A 17,413-nucleotide genomic window follows, 5' to 3' on the forward strand; every position below is an offset into this window, starting at 1 on the left:
TGCAGGAAGTTATGGTGACGTGACAGTACATGGTCATTCCAGACGCTTTTTCAGGCGCGTGGGCGCGATTTTTCGGGCGCGTGGCCGCGAAATTTCTGGCACGCGTCCCTTTTACAGCTGTTGCCAGCTTGCTTTTTGCCACGCGTCATAGTTTCATTGCACCCTCGATTTCTCTCTCCTCCGCATTAAATTCACCGCATTAATTGCGATTAGTATATAAAGGGGGAGAGGGTCCTTTTTAATTCACACATTCACCCTTCTCTTCTTCTTCTTAGCGATTTCCGGCAAATACTCCCCTTTTCAGGCAAGCATTTTCCCGAAATCGCTTTCTTTCTGCAAGATGTCTTCACATGATCTCGAGTCTACCACCGATGACAGGAGTACTGCTGGCGAGTGCCAGTGTGCTCTGCCCGGCGATCAGTACCGGTATGTTGTTAGGAAGTTCATGCTCGATCCTCTCGAGCCTGAGTTTCCTGAACCCCATCAGACCGTGTACGATGCCCCCAGTGGCAAGATCGGGGTATATGCTGCATTCTTTGTTTATGGGAACCTTAGGTTCCCATTGACAAAGTTTGTTTACCGTGTCCTCGAAAGGCACGGTGTTCATCTGACCGAGCTGCACCCAATGGCGATCGCGAAGATTCGCCACTTCGAGTGGGTGTGCCGGATATTGGGTGTTGAGCCCTATGTGGACCGCCTGATGACCTTCTATACTTGGAGGTGCATCCAGGGGTGGTACACCCTGACAACCCGGATCAAGGGTTTGAAGATTTGCGCGACCGAGCGCAGTCTCCGATCGTGGAAGAGGGAGTTCTTCTACATTTCTGCCCGCGCCGTCCCCATTGCCATGAAGTTTAAAAATGGCCAAGCCATTCCGAGCCACCACGCCACCAACTACCAGGAGGCGGAATGGTTTGCAAAGATATCCCGGGTCCAATCTCCGGTTTACCGGTTTGCGGAGTCCGGGATGGTGATGCTGGGGATGAGACGGGTATGGAAGGAGGCGTCTCAGGTTCCCATCCTTCTCGAATACGGTTTGAACTCTACTCCTTATGGTATGTCTTGTCTTTCTTGCTGATATGAGTTTGTCTTCTAACTGTTTCTTTTCTTTCAGAGGGGAACAATTTGGAGTCGCTCCTGTACCCGCGGGAAGCTGACGGTCCCGTGCGGGTGGGTACTCGTGCTCTTGACGAGAACGAGTTGCCCATCCTGGAGCAAACAGCGGATCGGTTTGTGGAGGTCTACCCGCTGGGCCACGAGATCCTGAGCCACCGGCGGCCAGGTAAGGCGTTATTCTCTCCTCCACCCCTCAGTGCTGTACCCGCTGCTGGAATTCCTTACATCCTGTCTTCTTCTGAGGAATCCGCAGATGGTCCTCCGTTAGTGCGGAAGAAGAGGGCTGCCGGCGGGAAAGGGAAGGAGAAGGCGGCCTCTACAGCCGATCCGGTGCTCCTATCTGACACTGAGTCAGATAGTGAAGAGGTGGCGGGGAACCCCGGTGGTGAGAAGACCACTGTTCCGGAGGCTACGACTGTTACCTCCGGAGAACCAATGACGACGACGGTGACCGGCATCAAGAGACCGGCTCCATCGGGTTCGTCCCCGCCCGTCCGTACGTTCAAGCTCAAGAAAACCCGTAAGTACAACTCTTGGCTTTTATCTTCGTAGTTTAATCTTCCAAGTCTTTTAACACTTTTCTTCTTTACGCAGGTGTGGATGTTGGCGCATTCCAGGGTGAGGGGCCGAGTACTACCTCTCCGCCAATGACGGTAGGCTTGGTCAGCCTACCTGAGGCGTCGAACCAGGCGCCTGCGCCTACTTCCGCTGGTTCAGTTGCTCCTGAGCCGACTGTTCCAGCCGAGATGACGTCACCGCCGGCTGTGAGTGCAATTTTTACAGCATCCTTCACAGAGCCGGCGGTTACTTTTGCCGCGGATTCTGCGGCAGCGACCACGGCGGCGACCACGGCGGCTGCTACTATGCCCCCGGCAACGACGGCCGGTCCCTCAGGTACGCGTGGGGCTTCTCGCATCTTTCCGCCACCTTCCCATCTGCCTGACCTCTTGGATGGATTTCCATTGGGTTCAGGTGATGGGTTCGGCGGCTATCGGCCTGTAATTGACCCTACAGGTGCGTAGGGTTCCTTTGGCCCTTTTTCACTTATATATTTTATCATCTTTTCCTAACTGCTTTTTGTTTTCTGCAGTTTCGGATTCCAATGAAGTGTATGTTCCGCGATGGAACATATGCCGAGGAACAACCCTTCGTACCCCTGTGGAGTGCGTGGAATGGGCTCACCACGCTGCTCCCCATGGTGCGTTGGGGGAAGCCATGGCTAGCTACCAGGAGGGTAGGCTAACCAATGAGCTTCGGGTTCTCCAAGCCCGGATGCAGCCGCGCGTCGAGCTGCTTTGTCGTGAAAACGACAAGTTAAAAGCAGCTCGCGCCAAGGAAGTATCTCAAGCGCGGGCTCTTCGGGAGGAGAACCAAAAGTTGGCCGCAGCTGCTGCGGAGAAGGAGAAGGCCTTCAAGGCCCTCGAGGTTGAGGTTCAAGCGCGACTCGAGGCCCGCTCCAAGGCTGCCCAAGCTGTTAACGAACAGCTTCGGCTGGCTAAGGAGACTGCGAGGAACGCTACCGAGAGGGCCACCAAGGCTGAAGCCGTTGCTGAGCCTTTACGCGTGGAGAACGAGGAGCTCAAGGCCAAATTGGAGGCTCTCCAACGTGCTCATGATGCCTTGGCGATGGAGGATGCCAAGAAACTTCAAGAGATCCTGGACCAGAGGGGCGTGCTTGATCACACCGAGCGGAAGCTTAAGGGCGTCGAAGAGGCTGCCGCAAAGGAAGTGCTACTTGCCAAACTTAACAAAAGCGAAGCCGAACGCGCCTGCACCCAAGCTCAAGCCGCCCTTAAAGAAGCTCTGGTTGCCAAGGAATGGCTTCTTCGAGAAGCGTTGTCTCAGGTATGTCTATCTTCATGTCTTCACGCTTATCTTTGTAATTAGGGTGTTGACACTTGTATATTTTCTTATGTAGGTTGTGCATCGGGTCTTCTCAGAGACATCTTACGATGATGCAATGAGCGCAGCCCTCAACGCTTCTCACGAGGATGGGGAACGGGTCGGTTTCCTGCTTGGTCTAGGGTTTGTTGAGAAAGGCGTCCCGCCATCCAACTTCCCTTTGTACAATGTAGATACCGAAGCCATATATGACCAAGCAGTAAATCAATACGCCGCCTTCCCGCATCCGGTGGTGGAGAAGGTGAACCAAGTAGCTGCTGCTGATGATGGGTTAGCTATCCTTAAAGCTTTCCTTGAACCGCCCCGTTCCTCTGATGGAGCGGGTCCAAGTGGAAGCGGCCCTGAAGCTTGATCCCGAAGATCCCTTCCCATTGCTAGGATAGTCTTGTACGGATGTATTTATTTTTCTTTTCGTAGGCGGGTAGTTACCCGGCCACTCTTGTAATAATTTATTTGTGAAATATAAATCTTTTTGCGTATAAGATTGTTATTTCTTTCTTTGGGTTCCTTGCTTTATAAACTTATGACTTGCATACTTAGTTTAAATTAGCAATTTTCCAAGTGTTTAGAATAAGTTAACCTGTTGAACGTGGTTGATAATGGGTTAAAGTTTTGCTTCCTCTTTCGTGATTGTGCGGGTAGAACCGTCACTTGCACTTAGTAGGATGGCTAAACTTTAACCTTCATCTGACCTGCGTGTAGGTTTTCCTCATCTTTTGAGGATAAGTTAACCTTTGAACGTGGTTGATAATAGGTGTGAAGTTTTGCTTCCTCTTTCGTGATTGTGCGGGTAGAACCGTCACTTGCACTTAGTAGGATGGCAAAACTTTACCCTTATCTGACCTGCGTGTAGGTTTTCCTCATCCTTTGAGGATAAGTTAACCTTTGAACGTGGTTGATAATAGGTGTGAAGTTTTGCTTCCTCTTTCGTGATTGTGCGGGTAGTACCGTCACTTGCACTTAGTAGGATGGCAAAACTTTACCCTTATCTGACCTGCGTGTAGGTTTTCCTTATCTTTTTTTTTTTTTTTTTTTTTTTTTTTTTTTTTTTTTTTTTTAGGATAACCTTTGAACGTGGTAGATGATAGGTTGAAGTTTTGCTTCCTTGTTTGTGCTTGTGCGGGTAAGACCGTCACTTGCACTTACAAGGATGGCTAAACTTTACTTACATCATACCTGCGTGTAGGTTTCCCTTATTTTTAACGTTGTGTTTATGCGGGTTTTGCCGCCTTCCACACGTAACGACTTACTTCTCCCCGTTTATGCGGTAAATACCGGCACCAGTGGGAAGTTCATAAGGATAAAGGTAAACACATTATGAAAGGAGAATCATTTCCATTAGAAGTGGCTCTAGGCCTTTACAAGTTTTGGAATTGATCTACATATAACATTTGCGTAATTGAGCTCCATTCCATGTTCTTGGGATGGGAGTGCCATCGAGCCTTTCGAGCCGCTATGCGCCCTTTCCCAGGACTTCTTTGATAATGTATGGCCCTTCCCAAACCGGGGCCAGCTTTCCCGGGCGCTCTTGGTTTGAAGCCTCGTTGTTACGCAGTATGTAGTCTCCTATCTTGAAGTTGCAGAGTTTTACCCGCGTGTTGTAGTACTTTTGCATTTGTCGTCTGTAGTTCTCTTCACGCAATGCGGCTAAGTCTCTGCGTTCCTCGGTTAGCATAAGATCCAACCGTCTTTCCGCATCATTGTCTTCTGGCTGAATCAAGACCCTTGGCGAGGGTAGACCAATTTCGACCGGGACCATGGCTTCAGTGCCATAAGTGAGGCTGAACGGGGTTTCTCCCGTACTGGCCTTCTTCAGCGTTCTGTTTGCCCAAAGGACGTGCGGAAGCTCGTCCACCCAGCCGGATCTGTGTTCCGATAGCCTCTTCTTGATGCCTTCGACGATGCTCTTATTTGCTCTTTCCACCTCACCATTACCTTGCGGGTGTGCCACTGAGGTAAAGGTGTGGGTGATTTGAAGTTCTTTTAGCCACTGTTGTAGCTTCTTGTCAGCAAAGTTGGTGCCGTTATCACTCACCAAATTCTGTGGAAGTCCAAAACGACAAATAATAAATTCCCAAATAAATTTTTTGATATGCTTCGCGGTTGTTTGGGCTAAAGGTTTTGCTTCTATCCACTTGGTGAAGTAGTCGATGGCCACCACTAGGAACTGAACATTTCCTGCTGCTGTGGGAAATGGGCCTGTCACATCGATGGCCCACTTCTGAAATGGCCATGAAGAAGTGACTGGAACCAGTTCATTCTTCGGGCGGTGCGTGTTGGGTGCGTAAAGTTGGCAAGACCTGCATTTTCTGATGTATGCCAGTGCATCCGTATGCATCCCCGGCCAAAAGTATCCCGCGTTGTTTAGCTTGGCTACAACAGCGCGGGGACCTGCGTGTACTCCACAGATGCCTTCGTGTACTTCCCTTAGGAGGTAGTCAGCATCTTGGTTGTCCACGCATCTTAAGAGTGGGCCAAGAAAGTTACGTCTGTAAAGGATGTCATTGACGAGTTGATAATTTAGTGCTTTACAGCGTAGTTTTCTTGCCTGTGTTTTTGACTCTGGTAGTGTTCCTGCTGCAAGGTAATTTATTATTGGTGTCATCCACGTTTCTGTACCGGTTTGGATGACACAAATTTCCTTGTGTGGGACTGATGGTGCTTCGAGGAGTTCAATGCGGATGTCCTTTCCCAAATGGGTGAAGGCTAGTGACGCAAGCTTGCTTAACGCATCCGCAGATTTGTTTTCGCTGCGCTTGACGTGTATGACTTTACAATCATTAAAATCACGCATGAGGGTTTTTGCCTGGGCGAGGTACAGGGCCATTGTGTCGTTCACAGCCGTGTACGTCCCATTTATTTGGTTGGCCACCAGCATGGAATCCACGTGGGCTTCCAAGTTTTTCACTCCCATCTTACGCGCAATTCTCAAACCGGCCAAGAATGCTTCGTATTCGGCTTCGTTATTCGTACTTGGAAAATCCAACCGAATAGCGTAAGTATATTCTTGGCCTGCTGGGTTGGTTAATTTTAACCCTGCGCCTGAACCCTCGTTACTGGCTGCTCCATCAGTGTAGAGTCGCCAGACATCATTGATGTCCTGTGCTGGGGAGGGTTGAGCCTCCTCCTGGCACTCTTTCTCCCGCGAAGCGGGGACTTCTGCAATAAAATCGGCCAGGACCTGGCCCTTTATGGCTGGTCTTGGCTTGTACTTAATTGCATATTCTCCCAATTCAATTGCCCATTTGGCTAGACGTCCCGATAATTCGGGTTTGCCTAGAACGTTTGAGAGTTTGAAGTTGGTGAGAATGGTGATTGGGTGGCCCTGGAAATATCGTCTTAACCTGCGTGAAGCGTGTATAAGTGCTACGACTAATTTTTCGAGGGTAGAGTACCGGGTTTCTACGTCTGTTAGTACACGGCTAACATAATAGATTGGCATCTGGATGCCTTTTCGTTCTATTAGCAGGACTGCCCCGGTTGCTCTATCTGTTGCGGAAAGGTATAGGATTAACTCCTCTCCCGTTTGTGGTGCTGTAAGTGTTGGGAGTTCGATCAGGCGTGACCGAATCTCCTGAAAAGCTGCTTCCGCTTCTGGTGTCCAGCGGAAGTGCGTTTTCTTTAAGCAGTTTCTCAATGTTGACACGAAAGGAAACGACTTATCCGCATGGTTTGCCAAAAAGCGATTAAGTGCGACTAGTCGTCCATTCAGTGTCTGAGCCTGTTTGATGGTGGTAGGTGATTCCATTTTAATAATGGCTTCGACCTTTTCAGGGTTCGCTCTGAAGCCATCTTTAGTAACAATGACTCCCAAGAACTTCCCTTCTTCCATCCCAAATGAACACTTGCTCGGGTTGAGCTTCATGTTTATCTTTCTGAGCGTGTTGAAAGTTTCTTCAATGTCTTTCAACATCGCTTCTGGCTCGGGGCTTTTGATGACCAAATCATCCATATAGACTTCCAAGTTTCTCCCGATTTGGGCATGAAACTCTTTGTCCATCAGTCGTTGGTACGTGGACCCTGCATTCTTAAGTCCGAATGGCATCATTTTATAACAAAATGTACCATCGGGCGTCCGAAATGCGGTTTTGTCCTGATCATCTACGGCCATGTGGATTTGATGGTACCCCTTATACGCATCCAAGAAGCATTTAAGGCGAAATGGTACCAACGAATCAACCTTAAGATCAATTTCTGGTAACGGATAACAATCTTTGGGGCATGCTTTGTTCAAATCTTTGAAATCTATGCACATGCGCCATTGTTTGTCATTCTTCGGTACCATTACGGGATTTGCAACCCATGTTTGATATCTGCTAACGCGTACGATGCCTGCGTCAAGGAGTTCCTTAACTTGGGTTCTACACGCGTTAGTTTGTTCAGGCCCCATTACTCTGCGCTTTTGTACGACTGGCGTGACAGCCGGATCGCACTTGAGCTTATGCTCCGCCTTACTTCGGGGTACACCAGTCATGTCAGCTGGTGCCCACGCAAAGATGTCAGCGTTTTTCTGCAGTAAGCGTTTGAGTAGGGTGCGGGTGGGATCAACGATTGTTGGTCCAATGGTAACGGCCTGGTCGGGGTATTTGCCATTGAAGGCCCATTTTTCCGGTTCGGTGATGGTTGGTTTAGCTTTTTTCGGTTTGGGTTTAGATGAGACAGATGCGATGCATACCTGGGGAATGCCAGTGATCATCGCTACACCCTCAGCCGTTGGCCATCCCATCATGCCGTGGACTGAAGATACCACGGCGTTGAATCTTGCCATCCCGTCTCTTCCGAATAGGATGTCGTACGTGTGGTGTGGCTTTTTCATCACGACAAAATCCACGTCTTCTGTGCGTGAATGATTCCCATCAGTAAGAGTAACGGGGAAAGATAGGATACCCAGGGGGGTTTCTGTACTGCCGTCAAACCCTTCCATTGAAGCGTAGACCGTCTCCAAGCGTTCTTTGTCTTCATCATCCAGCTTATCAAAGAACTGCCTGTACATCACTGTCGACGAAGCGCCATTGTCAGCAAGAGTACAGGAAGTGATGTAATGCCCCAGCTGGCTTCTGATGACGATGGGGCCTTCTTTGCTGGGGCCTCCTGGCACTCGCGGGAAGCGCACCTCAGCTTCCTTCCACGCGCATGGTTCTGTTACTCGTCTTTTTCTTCCTCTGACCTTGCCATGAACCATGTTGATGCTGATGTCGACGGGCTTTCGTCCGTTACCTCTGTACCGGTTGTCATTCCTTCCTCCCTTCCTGATTGATGCCACGAGATGTGCAAGTCTTCCATCCTTGACAAATGTCTCAATAATATCCTTCAAGGATGTGCACTCTTCAGTACCATGACCCTTTGTCCCGTGGAAATCACAGGATTTGCTTTGATCCGCATTAGGTTTCTGCCGGATCAATGGGGCTTTTGGCCATGGCAATTTTTCCGTGGCAAATATCTCCGTGACGCTCTTCGTGAGTGGCGTCCACCGGTGTTTTCGGTTTGAAGGGTGTGTGTTGTCCCTTCCGCCAACAAGAGGGCGAGAGCTGGATGAGGTGTCAAAGTTTACCCTTGACTGCCAGATACCTAGCCTCCTCTTTTTGTTCTGCCGGGCGATCCGGACATTGTTTTCTCTTGTCCTCTGCGTGTAGAGGTGTGTACTCTGGGGAAGATCCCTTCCCAGTTGCTTTTCCGTCTCGGCAAAGCGCTTTGCCGCCGTCATGATGGCATCCCATGTTGATGGCATGCCATCCTTACCCGTCAATGTGCGGATAAGTTCTGGGTATTCGGCGCCTTGGATGAAGGCGGCGCGAACCAGATCCTCACTTATGTTGCCGAGACTTAGCTTTTTGGAGTTGAAGCGAGTGATGAAGTCTAGTAAAGATTCATCCTCCTCTCTCACGCAGTTGAGGATCGTCCACTGCTCTTCAGTGTACTTCCTCTGTTGGCTGAAGTGCTGGCTGAACTTGTTCTGAAAGTCCGCCCAGTCATATATGTGGTGGATCGGTAAACGATCGAACCATGCCCTGGCCGCTCCGACCAGAGTCATCTGGAACATGTAGCACCACGTGGGTTCCGTCCAGTTGCTGACGGTAGCCCCCGCAATGAACCTGTTCAAATGGTCGTCTGGGTCGGATAGACCATCATAAGTGCCAATGTTGGACATTTGTTTGGCACTTCTTGGGGCGATTGCTTTCGCAATGTCCCTTGCGAATTTTGACTTTCCTGCATTTGTAGCAGTTGGTCTAAAGGTTTTGGAGAAGTCACGCGGGTTTCTCTCCGCGATTGGTTTAAAAGCTTCCCCAAAATTCCTTTTTGGTTGGACGTCCGTTTCCTTACGCTTCCCTTTCGCCTTATGGCGAGGGTTTGCGTCGGTATCGGACTCCAACTCGTCGTCTGAGTACTCGCAGTCACTGCTCATATTGAGGTGTTGGCGAGTACTGGCGAATTCGTCAGCCTGTTGAACTGAACGCAAGCGTTCATCCAATTCGGCTTGGAATTCTCTTTGCCGTGCTTCGGCCCATGCCTTCACTTGATCTAGTGTTTGGCGAGGGACCTTCGTTCGTTTTTCCAGCTGGGTATCGGTGAACCCCAGTGGAATATTTACTGCACTTGCCCCGGCTTGGGTAGTCGGGGTAGTGTTCGTAAGGATTGTATAACCGCCGGTGTTCCCCCCAGTTGCTGGGGTTGTTACCAGGGTTTCTTGGTCGGTTACTGGCCTTTGGACCGGAGTAACGTTAACCATTTCTTCAGAAATTGTGAAAAAACTAAAATAGTTCTAGCTTTTATGCACGGATGGCGCCAATGAAGAAACACTAAGTGAACCCTGGACAGATTGTAGATAATCTGGGGGTTAAGTAATGTTTCCCACGGATGAGATCTAGCTGAGAAGGCTGTTCTTCAGGAGACCTGCAAAACAAACACCGTAAGCTCGTCACTGAGAAGGGGGGGGGGGGTTCCTCCTTGTGACCACCCTCCGGCGTGAGAATCAGACTAGATTGCTCTGAATATAAGTGTATATTAAGAGATTTCTAGATAACTGGATAGCAGATGATCTTACCATTCCAAGATGTTGGAGTATTTATAGCCGAAGGTAGGTTTCCAAGCAGGTACAGCCGGCTGAATAGTATTCCTGTTCTACCAACAGTGGATTATGCACAGGCCATACTGGTTGGTGGATAAGTTACGGCCAACAGTAACAAAGTCGGCTGCACTATTCCACCAACTGTAGATTATGCACGTCCCACCAACTGTGGATTATACGCAGGCCATGCTGGTTGGTGAATAGGTTACGGCGAACAGTAACACTATTCTACCAACTGTAGGCTACGCACGCCCGTCAGTAAGAGTTGGTGAGTAGGCAGCGGCTAATAGTGACAAACAGTACTAGAGGGTGCTCCTCCTCGTACTGTTGTCGGTGAGCTGTCACCCTGTGATTGGCTCATGGGTTGTTCTGGTCAGATCGTCTGTCCTATCCATACCTTGGTAGGTATAGTACAAAAGATCTTTCAGAATCATACGGACTGGCTCATTTTGGCGGGATTGTTCCCGCCTTGCTCATTCCTTCATGTGACTACTGAAGTAGCTATTCCCTTGTGCGTGTAGCCCTGCTGTCTGCGGGTAGCCTTCCCTGATGGCTTGTATCCGCAACTGCGGGAACAGGCGGGGTACTTCACCACTGGGAGGCTTTCCCTGCGTGTACAGCTTGCGTACTGCGCGTAAGATTCTATGAGCATGGTGGGTCCTGCGGGAGCAGATGGCCTTTGCGCAGACGTCCCTATTCAAGGTGAGTCTTGCGGGACCAACTGGTCTCTGCTGGGACCTACCTCTTCAAAAGCCTAAATTTTTCTTAGCTTCAGTTCGAAGATTTTTAATGAATCTTAAGTACCACCATGTTCTCATCCTTTGACTTATATGATTCTAGTTCTACCTTTAGAGTTGGGAAAAAAAAACAGTTTTGGACTCAACCCGATGTTTCTACCACTTGCCAGAACCGGTTCCACCAATACCCGGTCAAAACTCGACCTGACCCTATCTAAAACCCGGTCATACTTGAACATACCGGAACTAGTTTCTACTTGACCTGGTTCTTGACTTTTGCTGACTATACCCAAAACATGTTTCTATCCGGTGGTTTGTGCACCTCTACTCATCTTGTTGTCCATTTTGTTGTGCCATTGGGTCGGGCCTTGCTTAGGTTCTTAACAAACTATTTTAAATTGTATAATGTCAAATAAAAGAAGCAATTTTGGTTATTTTATCGTATAAAACATAAAAAGAGGGAAAAGAAGGTTCGGATATCAGACCGTATCAAAGTTTGTTGTCAGCTGAGTCAGAGATGAATCGAAAACGAGGTATTGGACCCCTTGGTGATGTGTACGACAAACCCTTCATGTCACCTTTTCATTTCTTCTTGTCCCCTTAACCTCCTTTCCCATTATCATTTTCATATTATTTTTATGTCTTACTTATCTAGTGTAGTTTCTAAACTAACACTCAATACTATATAATTCCAATGTTTAAAGATGTAAATATGTAGTAGTATCTACTTTAAACGATTACCAAATATGTAGCCCTTTATATAAAGAATTTCTAAATTTACCAGGTTCGACAATTTTATGAAATTACAAAACAGTACTGGAAACATGAAAATGATACATTAAATAGAGGCCTAATTTACGTAGGACAACAAGTAAAGGCTCACACTAATTTTTGAATGTTGCGAAACTTGGGGGGAAAGTTTTGTTTAATGGAATTGAGGATCTAAATGACGGAGGCCTGACAACTAGGTAAACCACATGTGGTGTTTGTCACGACCTCTAGGTCGTCGAGACCTTTTTGTTGACTTGTAATTGGCCTAATAATTGATCTACTTGTACCTAGCCATGCCATTTTTTAACTTTGGTATCTATCTTTTTTGATTTTTTGGTTATTAAACTTATATAACAGTCTGCTAACTTTTGAATCAGCTCATTATCATATTAAGTGTAAAAGATGTCTCAAATAGGCCAGTCAAAAATACATATTTGTAATGGTGCATTGTAAAAATTTCACATTATGTGGATGTGTGGTACTAGTATTAAAATATAATTAAGTTGATTCTCAAAGTCACTTGGCATGCTATTTTTTTTCTGACCAGATCAAACTTTAAAAGGTTGGATGTCTTGGTGGTGTGATGTTTGCATTTGATAGAAAGTTAAAAGCATTTAGAACTTTTGATATTTAAAGACCGATCTTTACTATGATATATTTGTTGAGAAATTAAAGTAGCTTTGTATGATTATAAATCATAAAGTTTATATATTCCCTTAAGGACAATAAAAGCACTATAAGAAACTTTAATTGGCCGGATACCTTTAACACAACCCTCAAGTTGATAGTTGATAGTTGATATTCATAGTGCATATTGACTCTTATAGAAAAAGAAATTGTCTTCTTTTAGTCTATGTTAACCGGGCTAAAACATGTTATTTGAAAAGGTGTCCGGCCAAAACAAGCTATAAGCAAAATTACAAAAAATTTTGATAAGTCGTTTTACAAAGACATAAAAAGTATTATTATATTTTTGCTTGTGCCGGTGGCTGAAGGCAAAGTAGCAACGTCGCAGTTTATTTGTAGGGAAATTTTGTTGTGTCAATTTCTCTTGAAGATTAAAAGAGTTTTAGAAAATTTATTTTATTTGTCACATCATATTATGGTAATGAGAGTAAAAATAATTAATTATACTTGATTTTTTTGTTTTTTTAAACGGTCAAATTGGATAACTGGCGGTCATTAACCACCTGATCATCTTCATAAATATTTCTATTAAATAGAGGGTGCTGATTATATAGCATATTGCATATCGGTTAAATAAATTACTGCAAACCATTGTCTACACTGTAATTTCTGGATGGTAAGTTTCTCGATATTCACGGATCTTCTTAGATGATCCGTTGAGTTATAAAAAGGAAAAAAAGAGCTATGGAAGAGGAACAAGCGAGGAATTAACAAGTTAACAACCGAAGAAAACCGGCATGTGATGAAGAGTACTCTATGCCACATTGCCACAAATCACAATTACAATTATTAGACAACTAAGACATCGACACCAAGTAGGCCAAAAATTGTTTTGTCACCATGCATTTTATATAATGAATGATCCATGTCAATTCCTTGAAACTGTATCATACGATAAAAACAAAAATATGTTTAATGATTATATACTTAAACATATATATACTTAAAAAGTTAAAAAGTTAAAACTATAAATGTGTACAGATGAAATAGTTAATTAGGCACTCACACTTTTGGGTCTTTTACGAGTATATATTTGCGGAGAGTTTCAATGATATCATTTAACTTAAAAACTCATGAAAATCGCTTTTAATCAATAACTGCTTTAATTTTTATTTTTTTCACTACTTTTATATGTTATTGTTATTAATATTTACCAAAAGAGAAAAGAAGTAAAAGATATATATACATGTAACTTGCAAAAATACTTTTCGGGAAATAACACCCCCCTCCCCCCTCCTCTTCTTTTTAACTCCTTTTGTTACTTTAGCCTTAGCCATACCTAAATGCGGGATTAGTGTACATATATCTCTAGAGAGTGTGTAGGTACATAAAAGAGGTTTGATTTACCTTCTCCTTGTGTCTAGCATGTTCAATCCGGTACTACTGTATAGTGTCACCACCTTTTATTATAGATAGTTTACTGCTACTATCTTTTGTAAATGTTAACTTGATTTTGGAGTCGAAGATTTCACTGGAAACAAACTCTTTACCCCTCGCCTCGGCAAACATACCACAATCCTCCAACTCTAAATAAGGCCCCACCCAATTGAGTTAGACACAGTCATGACTCATCAACTGAGTTAACTTCGGTTACATATATCATGACTCAGTCATTATGCATGAATGGGATATGTGGCCCCTCACCATTAACAAAAGTGACTTCTAAGTCCTAAATATTGCATGTTCTCCATTTGACTAGTAATAATTTCCACTCAAACAACCCTCCTACCCTCTTTGGCCTTTTCTTCTTCTCTTCTCTTTTATCCACTTCATATTACACTCTCATTCTCTCCATTTTCCACTACAAAATGTCCTCTAAACTCTACCAATTTCTCTCCATCTCCCTCTTCCTCTACATAACCCTAAATTCTTCGCTTATCGTTGTCGGCCAGGAATGTCCATATCCATGCTATCCACCACCAATTGGCATTGGTAGTGGTGGCAGTGGTGTTGGTGTTGGTGGTGGTGGTGGTGGTGGAAACAGTCCACCAAAAACCACCTTTCCACCGCCTTCTCAAACCGGTTATAACCCTACCCCTATATTCCCATACAACCCTCCAAATAACCCTAACTACTATGGAAGTGGACAACCACCACCAGACCCTTTAGTTCCATGGTTCCCTTATTACTACAAGAAGCCACCACATAGCACTGATCAACCTTCATCAACATGCGGACGACTACAATCGACGATTGTGATCTTCTTGATCAATCTTCTTGTTTTCTCATTGTTATAGCTTGTTGGTTTATTAAGTTACCTATAACATATGTATACCATGCATGGTTAAGTTTCTTAATATTTATGTTTCTTGTTATGTGAAAATGAGTGTTACTATAGTGTTAAAAATGTTGCACAAGGGCAAAATTGAAAATTGAAGAAAAAGTAGAGGCTAAGAAGGTGGTGAAACGGATAATACAAGGGCCACATTGTTGAAGGCTACTGATTAAGAATATTGACAACTTTTTCTCTATATTATTGTTGTTGTTGAATGTTGATCATTTTGTCATCTACATAATTTAAAATTTATTGTTTCTAATCATTGATGTACACTTGTTGGTTCATGGAATCTTGAAAGTCTTTGGTTTATTATTACTTTACTTTGAAACTCCTTTTGTGTACTTTCTACATGATTTTTTTTCAATGGTTTAATTAAGTTTAATAATCCTAATGATGTTAAAATATGAAACTATGATAATGGTGTTAATATCATTGTTAAAAAAACTATTGCTATGTTAATTGTTTCTTGTTTTTATACATGTATTTACTTGGTGTTTCATTATCTAATTATCAACAATTAGAATATAATAATATAATTACATTTTTATTTGCTCAAGAGATATTCGATTATGCTACTCTATATTATAATGTTTCTAAAGTTTTATTACGTCTGTGTCTACATTGGTCTTGGGCCCAACCCAAGCCTAGCCTAGAATAAGCCCGGTACAGATTATTGTTTATTCTATAATAATCTGAGTTACTACAGTTATTAACTTTCTTCATTTTTATTTTTTATTGTTATTCATCATCTAAAAGTTTGCTTGAAATGTTGATATAACTTTCTTCATTTTAATTTTAACTTTTTTAATACATAACAATAACTTTCCAATCATTAAACGTACACAAGGAATTGCACCAAACCAAAAAGAAGGTGAAGGACTTGATCTAGAAATAATATACTTAAATATGATATGTGCACTAATATATGTAAAAATTAAAATTGCACACTTAGTACATGTGCCAGAAATATAGTTCAAACCTGTATATATTCCCGATATATTTGTAGAGCACATGACTTATGTCTCTTTTTAAATAAAAACGATAAGTCTTGTCTATTTGGGCATGCTTATCATGTATATATAAGATTCCCTTAAAATATGATCTTAGTCAGCTTTACATGTTCACATACCACGACACGGTGTAACAATAACATTATCAAATTATGGAGAACGTATGACAGTGTATGACATGCATCTAAGTACAAAGATCCACCAATTGCAAGAAACGTGTCGTTCATAAATAATAAAGAAGAACCAAACGATTCCATGAGGACAAAGTGTATAATTAAAAATACGTCTTAGTGGGAGTGTTATGAATTCTAGTTAACTCCATAATCAATTATTAACTATGTTTTTATTACTACTAATTATTATGATACTAGATGTATGACTTCTCTAGTTCTCTTTACAATCTTTTGTTTTCTTACAATTAATTTTATATAAAAATATTGAATACATAACTAGTGGCATAGCAAGTATGTCCATCTAACTGAGTCTACGGCCATATGCATTTATATCTTATATTGCAAGGTCGAAAAATCCAAATATATAGTCAAATTCATTAATGCCTGTATATATATCAATATATATATATATATGTATATATGGAGAGGATCATGAGAGAACTCCATTTTATGGAGAGAATTAGAGAACTGATAATGAAGTATTTTTAATTTAATTAAAAAAAATATTTTTAAAATTTTTTTTCTTTCATCTTTCTTATATGCTGTTATTTTTCACCACAAAAAAAATTAACGAGTAATACATATATGCAATACACCGACTTTTTTTATAATGCATATGTGCAATAGTGTGCATTTTGATATTTGAAATAGTGTTTAATAACATATATAGTGTTTGTATTGTTTATTTGCAATAGTGTTATATTATATACAAAATTAAAAAAAATCGATATAGTGCATATGTGCATTAGTGTTGTATTACATATATGCGATAATGTGTTTTGCATACAATTATTAGTTTCGTATTTGCATATATTCAATAGTGTGTATTGGATAATGCAATTGTGTTGTATTATATGTAATAAAACACTATTGTATATATGCAATAGACATTAGTGCACATATGCACTATAGTACTAAACCGACAAGTTTTTTTTTTAGTATCAATATCATCTTATTAGAATGAGGAAAGAAAAAAAATCACAAAATAATTTTTTTTAAAATAGTTAAAAATAATTATTTACTAGTTCTCTAGTTCTCTCTAGATCCCACCCTATATATATATATATATATATAGGGTAAGGATCCTAAGAGAACATTTTGCAAATTGAGAAGTTTGAGAACCATTTTGGACCACTAAAAACACCTTTAAAAAAATCATAAAACAAAATATAATAAAAATTTTTAAAAAGTAAAAAAAACCAAAATTCTTATATTTCATTCCGGTTTCAATAAAAAAAATACAAAAAAAAAACAAAAAAAAAACGTCGTATTATACACATATGTATAATTTTATATAATCTTTAGTTACGTAATATACACATATGTACAATATCATTTATCTTAAATTATACACATGTGTACAAAAAAAACATGTAAATATACATATATGTATATATTATACATATGTGTATATAATTTAGCTAAACCGAGTTTTTTTATTTTTTTATGAAACCGGGATGATAAAATAAGAGTTTTGGTTTTTATACTTTTTTGATTTTTGTGTTTTTTTTTTATTTTAGGGTTTTTTGTGGTCCAAAATGGTTCTCATAGTTCTCAATTTCAAAAAGGTTCTCTTATGATTCTGATCCTATATATATATATATATATATGAAGGGATGATATAATGATATATGCCTATATGGTCATGAAAGTAGCATCCGTGAATGACATGA

This window comes from Bidens hawaiensis, unplaced genomic scaffold (genome assembly GCF_021521415.1).
Source record: "Bidens hawaiensis isolate Kalapana, Puna unplaced genomic scaffold, B.hawaiensis_p1.1 tig00005935_1, whole genome shotgun sequence".
Taxonomy (NCBI): Eukaryota; Viridiplantae; Streptophyta; class Magnoliopsida; order Asterales; family Asteraceae; genus Bidens; species Bidens hawaiensis.